Source organism: Furipterus horrens, unplaced genomic scaffold, assembly GCF_987537825.1.
Source record: "Furipterus horrens unplaced genomic scaffold, mFurHor1.1.pri manual_scaffold_8, whole genome shotgun sequence".
Classification (NCBI taxonomy): domain Eukaryota; kingdom Metazoa; phylum Chordata; class Mammalia; order Chiroptera; family Furipteridae; genus Furipterus; species Furipterus horrens.
Window position 1 is genome coordinate 32,067,492 of NW_028327178.1, and position 14,475 is coordinate 32,081,966.

The window sequence follows — 14,475 nt, forward strand, 5'->3', positions numbered from 1 at the left end:
TTCAATATTTGCTACTTGTGATATACATAGAAAATATTTCCAGGGCCTACATATTAATCTTGTGATTTTATCTTTTTGAAAAGAAAAAGAATAGGCATGAGTCCATCTGAAGGCAGTATTTTCCCTTGATGAATATCTTATCTTTTTTCTTCAGCACTGTGAAGTACTTTTGTTCTTTATTTGCCACTGATGCTTATGATAAAAAATTAAATTACTGTTCATCCTTTCAATATGCTTTCTTCTGAGGATCTCAGAACAAACATTTAAAAGAACATACATTTAAAAGAGGATGCAGAAGGTTTAGTTTTATACACAGCCTTGCTATATTATTCATTGCAATGCATTTTTAATGTTAGTGAAAGAAACGTAAAATATATGTTAATTTCTATGGTGACACAGGAAGTGATTGGGAGAATGATAAATTCTGAGGCTGGAGATGTGTGTGTGTGATAATAAAATAAATCCTCTCCCTTCCAAAACCTGGGATTTTTTTTTTCTTTTTTCTGCATGTGGGAAGATAATTTACTAGGTTTTTTGAGTGAAAATCTCAATATATAATCTCCAGTAGCTAACATGCCTCAGACTTCTTATATTTTCATTTGAGAAAAGGGTCACCAGATCAAGATTATTAAAAACAAAAACAATTCAAACAGAACAAAACAATAAAGTGAGCTCAGACTGTCAACATAACTGATAGGATTTTGCTCTATCCTTTATGAGCTCCCCAGCTCACATATCACCAATTTATCTTAACGTTTCTTAACAAAATTTGCACTCTTTGTGTTCAGAAATAAGCCAATTATTTTTCCTAAAGAGCTGAGAAGATTTATGTGAGCATTCTTTTAACTCTTAAAATTTGCTACTATTTTACAAGAACAGCAAATGAAAAATGTGCTTTATTTTGTCTATGAATTGTTAAGACTATTTTTTTTTTTTTGTATTGTATTCTCTTGGAATTCAACAATTTATGTTCAATCCAAAAGAATTACAGCATCTGGTAAGGAATCGATTTACAAACTTCTCACAATGTAAGAGAGCAGATCACAACGTGTGTACTCTTTTCTTCAGGTGCCCATAAGCTTCTCTGCTCCTGATAAAGGGATGGGCAGCGTTGTTTGATGTGAGCAAGAGATAGTGAAAGCACACATGCATTCTAGGATATTTTCTCAAATTCTCCAAAGCTATATCCAATCTCTTGGATATATTTTGAATTTAGGGAGAATAAATATGTTAACAACACACACACATACAAATCTTATTATGTGGAGAATTGTCTATTCTTTGTTTTGGGCCAAATACCAAGTAGTAATTTAGTCAGTTGTTTAAAAACATTTTCTTTTGTTGAGGACAGATGAGTAAAAAGGAGGAAAACTATATATTTAGAAAAGCATATATAAGGCATAAGCTCTGCTTTCAAAATGTTTAATTTTATGCCCCCAGAACCAAAAACAATATACTCTATTATATACCTTTAATTTCAATGTAGAGCCTCTTATATAACTCATTTTTTTCTTGCAGTCACTCTGTGTTAGCATTTTTTCTCAGTTCTTTCATATACACAAATGTAAAACTGGGAACATCTACTGTTTAGGGAAATATAATTTTATTTCAGTGCTCTAACAATATATAAAACAAACACCTAATTTAGAGTATTACCTCACTGATTGTATTCTAGAATTTAAGTAGTCCTAATTTATTTTACCTATTGTATAATGACTATCACCATAGCAAGCAGGCAGAATTTACCAACATTAAAAAAGATTCAGTAGCTACCTACAATGATTCATGATAAACAGTATACACTAATACTGAGTAAATGATAAGGAAATTCAAATTATCGGTCACAAAAACTTAAAAAACCAATCACCCCAAATTTGTTGCTTTGTCTTAGTCATTTCTACTTCTTTGTTATATTGCTGAGGCACCTAGGTACTTTATTAGTTTAAATTGTAGAAACGTGGGATTCTAGGAGCAAGCTTTCTGTTAAAGAAACCATCGGTACTGTTATATAAGTATGTTCAAATTAAATTTGATAGGGAGATGTGCTTTCTTTTGAAGACAAGTAGTTAACGTTCCTTAGGCCACTTAGTGTGTTTATTTAGTATGCTCCCCATGTCTATGACTCAGAAGGCAAAACTTATGTAAACATGAAATATGTGTTCTGGGAGTCTGGGTGGTATCTTGTCCCAGACCCTTGTGAACCTGCTGTTTTCTTATAACCTTAAGTCATTGACTTAAAAATCCTGAAGCTTGAGGACTTCCAGCCAAGATGGAAGCCTAGACTCACATGCTCCATCTCCCTCCACAACTAAGAAGGACTACAACTACCACTAAGCCAGAAATAACCAGAAGTTCCAGAAAATAAAGCTACATGGAAGTCCAAGGTATGAAGTTATAGGCAAGTGGTGCTCATCTGGATGGGTAGGAGGGGTGAAGCCGGGGCAGAGAGGTCAAGCTGTGCTGGTGGCAGCAGTGGTGGCAGCGGGCAGTGGGACTGTGGTGGGCACAGATGCCTGTATTTAGGGGGAGGCGAGAAGCACCTGGGAGCACCCCTGGCTGCACACCAGACCCATCAGCTTGTGATTCCAATGCCAGGGAAGGCAGACCCCCATTGCCTCAGACTATGAGGCCTAGGGGGCATGGGGACAGAGGAGGAGGCTCCTGTTTTCTCAGCGGAGAGAGAATGGCAGGAATCCATCTTAGACCCCTGCCCCATACAAAGCGCCACAGTGTCGTGAGAAGGGGCACCTGGTAGTGACGAGTGCACAGGGCTCTGCCCCCTATAGCATAGGAGGTGTGACAGCTCCGCCCAAGAAGGAAAGGTAAATGAAAACTGTCAGGATGGCAGGGATAATGATAGAGATCCCAATCACACAGCTGACTAGAAAGCAAATACACGAATTAATGCATGAACAGATGGATAACCTTTCTGAGGCTCAGTTCAGAGCTATGGTTATAAGACAGTTTACATAAATAACAGTGGGACTTAATCAAGATGGGGAAGGAATGAAGGCTAGTCCTGCTGAAACAAACAACAATACAAGTGAGGGAAACAAGTGGTGAGGGAAAGAAAACCAGGTATCAAATCAACAAGTCAGAACATAGGGAAGGAACAAACCGTCAACCAGTGCAGAAAGAGGAAACAGAAAGTGAGGAAAATGAGAAGCTCAGAAACCGCTGGGACAACTATAAGAGAGTGAACATCCGAATTATAGGGTTGCCAGAAGGTGAAGAAGAAGAACTAGAAATTGAAAAACTATGTGAAAAAATAATGAAGCAGAACTTCCCTAACTTGGGGAAGGAAATAGACTTACAGGTCCAGGAAGCACAGAGAGTTCTAAATAAACTGGACCCAGGAAGAACCACACCAAGACACATTATAATCAACGTGTCAAAAATTAAAGATAAAGAGAAAATCTTAAAAGCAGCAAGAGAGAAGAAGAGAATTATGTACAAAGGGGTCCCAATTAGACTATCAGATGATTTCTCAAAGGAGACCCTGCAGGCAAGAAGGGACTGGCAAGAAATACTCAAAGTAATGAAAATCAAAATCCTACAGCCATGATTACTCTATCCAGCGAAGCTGTCATTCAGAATAGAAGGACAGAGAAAGTGCTTCCAGGACAAAGTAAAATTGAAGGAGTTCATCAGATCCAAACCACTGTTATATGAACTGTTAAAGGGACTTGTTTAGGAGAAGGAGGATCAAAACTATAAACACTAAAATGAAAACTGTATCACAACAACCAACAACAGAAGCTAGGGAATCAAAACAAAGGCAAACTAAGTAGGCAACGATAGTGGAAAAAGAATTATAGGTATGGGGATCTTATAGGGGGGAGGTCAGCATGGAAGGGGAAGGGGGGGAAAGGGAGGGAGATGATGCAGGAATTAAGAAGCATAGTAGGAGGGAGTGGAGTAGACAGGAAGATGTTGAGAAGAACTATATGCACAACCAATGGGCATGGACCAAGGTGGGGGACAACTGGAGGGAGGGGCGGCCACTGGGTGGAGGGGAGTAGAGGGAAAAGAAGTTGAGACAACTGTAACAGCATAATTAATAAAACATTTAAAAAAAATTCCTGAAGCTAATTGTTTTTATCTTTAAAATGAAGTTTCAATAAAATTAATTTAAGCAATTGTGTATATCTTCAAGCACAATGTCTGATACACGAAAATTGTTCCAAAATGTTAACTATGATAATGATGGTGTCAATGGAGGAATAACACTACCCTGTAAGTGTACCTTTCTCCTTTTTCATCTCAAACCATATTTACTTCTATTACTTTGTGAAGTTAGATTTCTAAAACCTTCACTTCCAAATCTATTTATTAAGTTAAGTCATATATTGTATGTAGCCATATAACCCTGCCTCAGTGTTCACATCTAACAATATTTAAAATTTCTACCTACTTATCTTAAAAATATTCATATATGCAAAAATTAACTAATTTTTGCCTACAAAACTTACATGTTATTTACAATTATAAAATATTACTTTGAATTTTTCAGCAATATTTTCTGAAATATATTTTTTTCTATAGCTCTACTGGACTCTGGTCAGACACTTGCATCCTTTCTTCTTAGCATAACCGAGGCCCGTTCGTTTCAGACTTGAGCACTCTGACTCAGACCAGAAAGAAGTAGGAATTCTAGGTGTATTTTGTGTTTACTGATTATGAGCCTTTTATGATTATTACATTCAATCTAAGATATGTCTGAATATAGTCACTTCTAGAAAGTGACTGCTAGAAACTACAGTCAGAAGATGCAAAGAGCAGCTCTTGGGGTTAAATCCAAGATCTGTGCTAATTTTTCTCAAAGAGTCTTATGTTTTGATGCAGTCAATGAAGTACTTTCATGAACTCTAAGATGCAAAAACAGCTAAGTGAAAGAGGTCTGCAGTTAGACTCAAATTTGTTACCCCCAATCCCAAGAAATTAATTAAATAGCATCTACTCTTCACTGAGTGCAGCCTAGTGATTATAACAAATAATATTGTATTATATACTTCAAAATTTCTCCCCCTGGCTGGTTTGGCTCAGTGGATTGAGCGTCGGCCTGCGAGCTAAGTGTCGCTGGTTCGATCTTCCAGTCAGGGCACATCAGAGAAGGAAAACTCTGACTCCAAAAAACCTCCGCTGCCTTGCGGCATACCTCTTCAGGGGAAAGGCTAAGGGAGTAAACCCCGACAGAAAATCTGGAGCCGGAGTCCCTAAGGCGGTTTGACGTTGTAGTCAACACCGGCAACTCCTGCGGCGCACCTGAAGCCAAGCTGTATTGACTCCGTCTTTCCCTTGGACCCTTCAGCTGCGAAGAGAGGTGGGGGGTCTGCTGCATGGGCAACAGCAGACCCTCCATATCACCCTGCCCAGACTCTGTAGCTTCAGCTTCACTGGAGAGGACACTCCAGCGTCATCGCAAGATGTCGATTCAACACGGGAGGAGACAGATACCGTGTCACTCCCGAGTCGGACTGCACAGCCATTCTCGGCGGTGCAGATAGACTCTTAAGAAGCTACACCATCGTCTCTCAAGACGGACGGCTGCCGACGACTTCAAAATTTCTAAGACCTGAAATGTTCTCACCAAAAAAAAGTAATTATGTGATGTGATGTATATGTTATCTAATACCATGGTAAAACACATTGTACACCTTAAATTTACACAATGTTATATGTCAACAATACATAAATAAAGGTAAAAAATAGTATCCATTCTTTATTGTGTATGTATTATGTATTGAAAATAGTACTGGACACTTTAAAGGCATCTCTTATTTAATTGCCACAATATTTGAGAGTAGATATTATTTGAAGCTCAAAGAGGATAAATAACTTGTTTACGGCTAGAGATGCCACTGAACCCAGGTTTCATGGACTCCAAGTAGCCATACTCAATCCCTGCAATACTTACTGCTCTAGAGTAAGTGGGATCTCAATCCTTGAGCAACTGGGAGTGGGAGGACTTAATTTATTTTTCTTACCACCTAACACTGGACACATTTTGGGAAGAGATAAGTCTTCATGTGTAAATACTTTTGTTGGCATTTTTAGGATCGATGGGGCCGGGGAGGCATGAATACTGTATAATATTAAATCATCATAATAGGGAAGAGCAGCTATGTAGGGTGGGAAAAATAGGTTTATAGTTGTTTGTATAGAAAATAATACAATAATTAATAATAATACAAGAATAAACCGTGTTTCATGTACTCAGAGCTGTGAACCTACTTTTGCCCCACCCTCTATATATGATAAAGTGAGGGATTAAGAATTTGTAGTCTTTGTTCCAAAAATAAAAGAGAAGGGAGCAATGAGGAGTAATGAAAAAGATGAGAGGAAAAGGAGGAGTTCATAAAAAGAAGAGAAGCTGGAATGATGAAGATTAGTAAGCTTTTGGGGGGAGGGTAAGTAGGCTAACAGATAATTAAAAACGATGCCAGTTCATGTTTCTTTGAAGGCTGTTGGTTTTGCTGTTACATTAAAGCATCTCCATCCTCCATCTCCCCTGGTGAATTTTACTGTGCTTATCAATGCATTTCAGAGTAGATCTTGGGAACATCTCAAAGATTCTTCTGGGTTTCCCTTCTGGAGAGAATTGGTGAAAACCAGAGGTAACATACAAAGAAGCAGAAGCTGGAAGGCCTAGTAGACATGAAAACATGTATCTGAGACATTTGCAAGATCTTTATGTGTATTTAGTAAGACCAGGTATTTAAAAAATAAATCAATCAGGTATACCTACTTACAAAAGGGAAGTGCTGACATCTAGTGACATTTTTAAAGTATTGTGACTACTTTAAGGACAGGATCAGAGCAAGGGTTCCTTCACATACCTTTGCTTCTTAGATGTTGGCATATAGCAGAGACTTATCAGTCATGCTTTTCTGTAAGTCAACAATTCTCAGAGGTATATTGCAAGCAGAAGCTCCTGATTATGCCACTCTTGATCATTATTATTAAATCTTCCATGCTCCCTTGTTACCTGTGAAGCATACTGAAAACTTTGTGTCTCACCATTTTTTATTGTCTTCACTCTTGCTTCTGCTTCTGTTTAGAAGACTCATTGCTGCTTAAGAAAAATCAGAAAATTGTGTTGATCAGGGGACCTCATCTCAGGCTCTATGACCTCAGGTATAAAAGCTTGTATTTACTAAAACTGTCCATTTGTCAGATATAATTACACATTTTATGAAGTATCATAATAGTTCTTTGTGTTAAGGATAATTAATTATCCTCATTTTGCAGATAAAAGAAACTGAAATTTCAAGAGTTTATACAATTAAACATCAAACAATTGATGTGTCACCCTAGCCAGGCTTAGTGAGTTGGAGCATCATCCCACCCAGTTGTCCTCAAACATTTTGGCACAAGGGCTGGTTTAGCAGAAGACAATTTTTCTAAGGACAGGGTTGGGGGGAGAGGAGGTGGAGCTCAGGCAGTAATGCAAGGGAAGCTTCACTCACTCACCTGCCACTTACCTCCTGCTGTGCGGCATCTGCATTAGACTGAGAAGGTGATCATTGCCCCTGTATCTCACAATTTACATTCTATTGTTCTTTATCCTTTCCCGAATACATTTCTTTAAATAGTCATAATATCTTATGTCTACCTACGAGGTCTGTTCGGAAGGCAGCCAGCCATATAATATGAAAAATGGAGACATTTATTGAAGAAGATACAAGGTGCAAGAAACATTTTACATAGGACAATGATGCCTCAGTCCCCTTCACAGTAGGCACCTTGGGACCTCACACAGTTCTCCCAGTCATCATTAGCTGCCCCATTGTAGTTTCCTGTATCTCATCAATGGTCTTAAATCTCTTCCCTTTCAAAGGTGATTTTAGTTTTGTGAAAAGCCAGAAGTCACAGGGCCAAATCTGGACTGTAGGGATGCGGAGTCACTTAGATGATTTGATGTTTCACCAAAAAACTGCACAAGACATGATGCATGAGTGGGCACATTGTTGTAATGATGTTGACAATCACCAGTTGCCCATAGCTGTGGCCTTCTGAATCATCCAAATAGTTTCTGCAGAGAAATGTTCAAGCTTAACACAAAATTTGAGGCAGATTCATTGCTCTGCTCACCCAGTCATTTTGAATGTGACAGCCACATAGTACACATGCTTACACAACAATGTCTACCACCCCCACTGACTAGTACAGTGAAGTCATCATTGTTCATGCATGCCCATTCCAGTCCAGTCTCCTTGACTGCCAGGTTACACTGATGTCATGCAAACCATTCTCATTATATTAACAATGGATGGACTTTTTCTAAAGATTAAGTATTCTCACATCAATTTCATCCTTGTACATCCTATGATATGAGCTTTTCCTGTAGCCATCTATTGAAGTCCACTTTCACAGTTCAACAGGGACTTCATATAAGTAACCAATACAAAACTTTCAAGAAAAATGAAATTATTGTTTTTGTTTAACTGTGACAGGGATAATGGGAATTGTTACTGGATAAGTATATAGACCTTACATTGTGAAGAGTCTTACATTTTTGGTTAATATTTTGGACTATTTCCTGAAAAAAAATGAAGAAGCACGGAGGGATCTTTAACACATGGTGATAGAATTAGATTATGACATTAAAAATTACAGCACAACCTGGCTGCTGTGGCTCAGTGGACTGAGCGTCGGCCTGCGAGCCAAATGTCGCTGGTTCGATTCCCAGCCAGGGCACATGACTAGGGTTGCACATCAGGTCCCCAGTTGGGGGCGCATGAGAGGCAACCACACAGTGATGTTTCTCTTCCTCTCTTTCTCCTTTCCCCTCTTTCTAAAAATAAAATAAATAAATAAACAAAAATAAATAAATAAATTATTTTTAAAAATTACAGCACAATGAAGAATATTAACATAGACAACACTGTAGAATTATCAATTCATAACTTATTACAATTATACAGGAAAGAAAATAATTTTTAAACTAACCAGTAAGCCCTTAGAAAAGGGTATTAGTATGAAGCTATTTATTTAATTTTCATATTTTCTATTACTGAAAATTTCAAACACATATAAAGATAGAGAGAATCATTATTATGATGAATCACATATTCATTGCTTAGGTTCAATAATTTTTTCCCAGTTTCATTAAGATATAATTGACATACAACATTGTGTAAGTTTAAGGTATACAACATAGTGGTTTTATATATGTATATATTGCAAGACGATTAGCACAATAAGTTTGGTTAACACATTTACATAATTAAAATTTTTGTGTGTGGTGAGACTTTAAAATTTTACTCTCTCAAAAAATTTCAAATTTACAGTACAATGTTGTAAACTATAGTCACCAAGCTGTACATCACATCTCCAGAACTTATTTGTCTTATAACTGAAGTTTCTACTCTGACAACTTTCACACATTTCCCTTACCCCCCACCAAGCACCTCCTGGCAACCACCAATTTGTTCCCTATTTCTGTGATTTTGGTTTTTCTCTCTTTTTATTGAATTTATTTGGATGACAGTGGTTCACAAAACTATATAAGTTTTAGGTGCACAATTCCATGACACATCATTGTACACTGTATTCTGTGTTTACCACCCCAAGTCAAGTCTCTCTTCATCCTCCACCTACCCTCTCAACACATCTCAGCAATCACCATACTGTTGTCCATATGTTTGGTTTTTTATATTCCACATATAAATAAGATCACACAGTAGTATTTTTCTCTGACTTATTTCACTTAAGATAACATTCTCAAACTTCACCCATGTTGTAGCAAATTACAGGAGTTTCTTTAGTTTTATGGCTGAAATATATTCCATTGTGTGTGTGGGGGGGAGTGTATGTATATTACATTTTGTTATGTGTCCATCTGTTGATGGATATGTAGATTGTTTCCATGCCTTGGCTATTGTAAATAATGCTACAATGAATATAGGAGTGGCACTATGTCTTCAAAATAGTTATGTCATTTCTTTGGGATATACAGTCATTCTTTGGTTTCCAGGACCCTCAGGAGTACCAAAACCCATAGTTCCTCAAGTCCCTTATAAAAAATGGAGTAGTATTTGCATATAACATATATTTGCATACAGGCCACAAATGGCTTTGCCTACATTTCATTCACATGGATTCAGTGTAGTGCTGAGTGCATGGCAAATTCAAGTTTGACTTTTTGAAATTTTTGGAAATGTTTTAATTTTTATTTTTTTATCCTAACCAAGGACATTTTTCATTGCTTTGAGAGAGAGAGAGAGAGAGAGAGAGAGAGAGAGAGAGAGACAGAGACAGAGACAGAGAGAGATAGAGAGAGAGAGACAGAGAGAGACATCAATGTGAGAGAGAAATATCAGTTGGTTGCCTTGTTGTATGCACCCTGACCAGGGATTGAACCCACAGCTTGGGTATGTGCCCTGACCAGAAATTGAATCTGTGACTTTTATATCTTCAGGATGATGCTCCAACCAAACGAGCCACACTAGCCAGGGCACTTTTAGAGATGCTTTAAAACAATATTTTCAATCTGTGGTTGGTTGAATCCATGGACGTAGAAACCACAGATATGGAGGGCTGACTGTATATGGAAGTGGGATTCCTGGAACATATGGCAGTTTTTTTTTTTTTTAATTTCTTGAGAAAGTTTTATATTTTCTACAGTGGCTGTAACACTTTAGATTCCCACCAACAGTGTACATGGGTTCCCTTTTCTCCACCTTCTCACTAGCATATTATCTCTTGTCTTTTTTGATCATTGCCTTACTAGCAGGTGCGAGGTTTATTTCTGGGCTCTGTATTCTCTTGAATCGATCTATGTCTCTGTTTTTACCACAATATCATACTGTTTTGACTCCTATAGATTTGTAATATAGTTTGAAATAAGGAAGTATGATATCTTGAGCTTTGTTCTTCTTTCTTATGATCTCTGTCTCTCCTGCCCTATTTCTTATGACTATTTCTTACTTGTGTCTCTACAACAATCTTCTAACTTGTCTATTGCTTCAACTTTTACTTCCACTAAATCCTTTCTATAATAAGTAGGCTGAAAAGTTTGTAAAAACTTACCTGGAATAAATAGCCATTGTTTAAAATGTTCCAATGGCTTTTGTTGCACTTGGAATAAATCCAAGTGCTTTTCCAGAGGCTGTAGGTCCTTTATGGCATGACTTACGCCCAGCTGTCTGTTCTGACCTTATCAACCACAAATTTTCCTTCCATTCTCTATGCTCCAGGCACACTGGCTTTTTTCCCCCTCAGAGTGCCAAGCTAATTCTTCTGGGACACTTATTCTTGGTTATCCTTCTGCCAGGATTTTCTTCCCTCAGGTCTTCTATCTCTTATTCAAGTCTCATGAGAAATGTAATTTTTCAATATCGCATAGCTTGACACCTAATCTAAATTAGTACCTCCTGTCAGTAATATTTTAAAAGTTATCCAGTTTTATTTTTGTTCTCAGTTCATATTACTTTCTGAAATTCTCCAGATTTAATATTTTAGAGCTATACACATATTTAAATTACCCACCTTCCAATCACATATAATTAATTTCCAAACCTTTCAAAAATTTTCTTGAAATATTAACATCAATTTTGTCCTGCTTGTTTCTATTGCTAAATACATATTCCAGGCTCTTTTTCTATCTGGAATATACCAGGTCCTTTGTTCCCTAATGGGTCTTTTTTTTTTTTCTCTAGTGTTTCTTCATTCTGACCCATTTCATTTATAGTCAAGATCAATCCCTTTTAGAGTGGCCTATAATTTTGACATTCCTCACTCAGTTTTCTTTTATGAGTCAAAATTGCCTAAGGGATAATGTTTCAAATTCTCCCACTGGAATTTATGTTCTATAAATCCAATTCCTCTCTACTTCTCTAACTTTATCTTTTCCCATTAACTTTTATTCTAGCCAAAACAGAGATAAATTTTAATTCCTTAGCTTTTTATTATTTGGCTAAATTAATGTAGAATAGGAAAAAAATTATTTTTTAATGGAAATACTAATTCTATCCCTTTTCTCAAAATAGTTTCTCTAAAACAACTTTACATTTAAAAAATTAACCAGTATCTTCAACATAGAATTTTTGAGCCTGTACTCTTGGGAAAGGATTTTGTGGATAATATATTAAACTGAGGTATTGTTTTTGTGTGTGACCAAGTACTGCTTCTATCTTCCAACTCTGACAAGAAAAAGAATAATTTTTATCATTTAAATGTACATTGCAATTTATATTTTTAAAAAACAAAATGTGGTACAAAAGTATTATTTCTGCTAGCGTGATGGCACTGAACATTTTTGTACTTTATAGTATTTAAAAACAATTTGCTATGTGATATATGCCTCAAAAATTAAAAATATATACATTTAAAAATAACTTGTTTTTAAATTTAGAAAACTACTAATAGTCATTTGATAGAGTAACTATATACTTCTATCAAAACAATATAATATTATTGACCAGGTACTTTTTATTATTCCTATACTTTATGAAACACCTCAATAATAAGCATAAAATATAAATAACATTTTCTTTCCCTCTTTTTCTTTTAAAATTGCTCATTGATCTACATGTGACTCCATGATAAGTAGAGATCATATGGGGATTTAAAAACAAAGACAGAATTAGAAACCATAGTCTTCAATTTCTAGTTCAGAACTGTTTTAACAGTTAGAATTTAAAATTTTTGAGGTTTCATTAAATTAAAATTAATAATTTTTGAGTTTTATGAGAAAATTAAATTCTAGTTTTATTTATATCTTATTTATATCTTAGAAAAATATGAAACTGAGTTTGTCTCAATTTCAATAAATTTAAAAATAGAAGATTTTAAGAATAATCCAAAAGTGAGAGAAAAAAAACACACACGCAAAAAACAAAAAATTGAGTATTTTTTTTTTTCTGTGTAATGGTCTTTAAAAACATGAGGCTATCCTTCTCATGTTTCTCTCACCTATGTTACCCAATACATGGATGTCATTCACTTCTTCAGGTTTTATAGCAGAATAATGACCAATTGTGTGACAAGTTTGAGGTGTTTGAAAGGATTGCTAACATGGAAACATTTCCCTCCTTGGCCCATCTAAAATTTCCACCCTAGAATTCTTTCTAGTTATATATTATATAGGAAAGATAATATATGCTCTAGTTGCCACTGCATTTGTCCCGTTTGCTTACTGGATACCTGGAAAACAAAACGTTTCCAAACAACAACAAAAAGAACTAAAAGCAGGTGATTTTGAGGGCAACATATAAAGATCAATAATGGTTCATACACTCACACTTTTTCTTATTATGCTCATACCACTCAATCTGGAACCAGTCACCTCCCAGCAATTTCTCCTTCCACGTTGTCTTGCTGTTTGGATATCTCTGAATTGTTCTCTCTGGTGTAGAAGAAATAAAATGCAATCTTATTGCTGTGCTGTTTTTTTAAGCACTAAAGTTGTAGTTTTGACAGAATGAATTGACCTTCCAACAAAATAGACTTGAATAATTTGGAAATCCAACCAGCTTTATGTTGGAATAGCCAATAATCATTCAAAATGTCACCTTGAACCTGCTCTATGATAACTATGCAATAGGGATCTGCAGATGGATTATAAATCTGCCTTTGCCCTCTTGTGGGCTGTTACTTGACTAATGAGTAGTTTACTAATGAATTTTAATTTTATTCTAATGTACTCATTAGGGATATCTATTCAAAGCACACAAATGCTATATTTTAAGATTGCACATTCCATGTGACTTCTTTATCCTCCCTCAAAGAAACAGCAGACAAAAACAAAAACAAAAACATCAAGGCAGACTTCTGGCCAAGATGGAAACCTAGACAGACATGCTGTTTTACCCTCCATAACTAAGAAGGAATTCAACTACCTCAAAACTAGAGACAACCAGAAGTTCCAGGAAACTTGAGCTGCATGGAAGTTCAACAAACAAATATATAAAAAGAAATACTCGTTCAGAGAAGTAGGAGGGGCAGAGCCAGGGTGGAGAGGACACAGTGTGGTGGCGGCAGCAGTTGTGGCAGTGGCAGACTGTCGGAAAGTGTAGTTATACATTTTAAAAAGTCAGGAGGGACACCTGGGGAGCACTCCCAAAACCAGACCAGACCAGACAGCTCATGGTCCCAATGCTGGGGAACATAAAGCCTCATTGCTTCTGACTGTGCAAACCAGTGGGGGTTGGGGCAGAGGAATAAACAGCAGAGCCTACTTGTTTAAAGGGCCCCCACAGTCCTAGAATATCCTCAGACCTGGGAACGACAGCCAGAGCAACAAGTAGAGAGGCGCCAGTCCCATACAAAAGTGGGAGAAGTGTCTGGAAAAGAGGCGACTGCTGAGCAAGTGACATTGTTCTTTCTCAGACCCCTCCCCCACATACAGTGCCACAACGTGGTAAAATAGGTCACCCTCTACTGACAAGAAACCTAAGGCTCTGCTCCTTACAATGTAACAGGAGGGACAGCTCTACCTAAGACACAAAGGCAAACAAACACAAGAGCCTG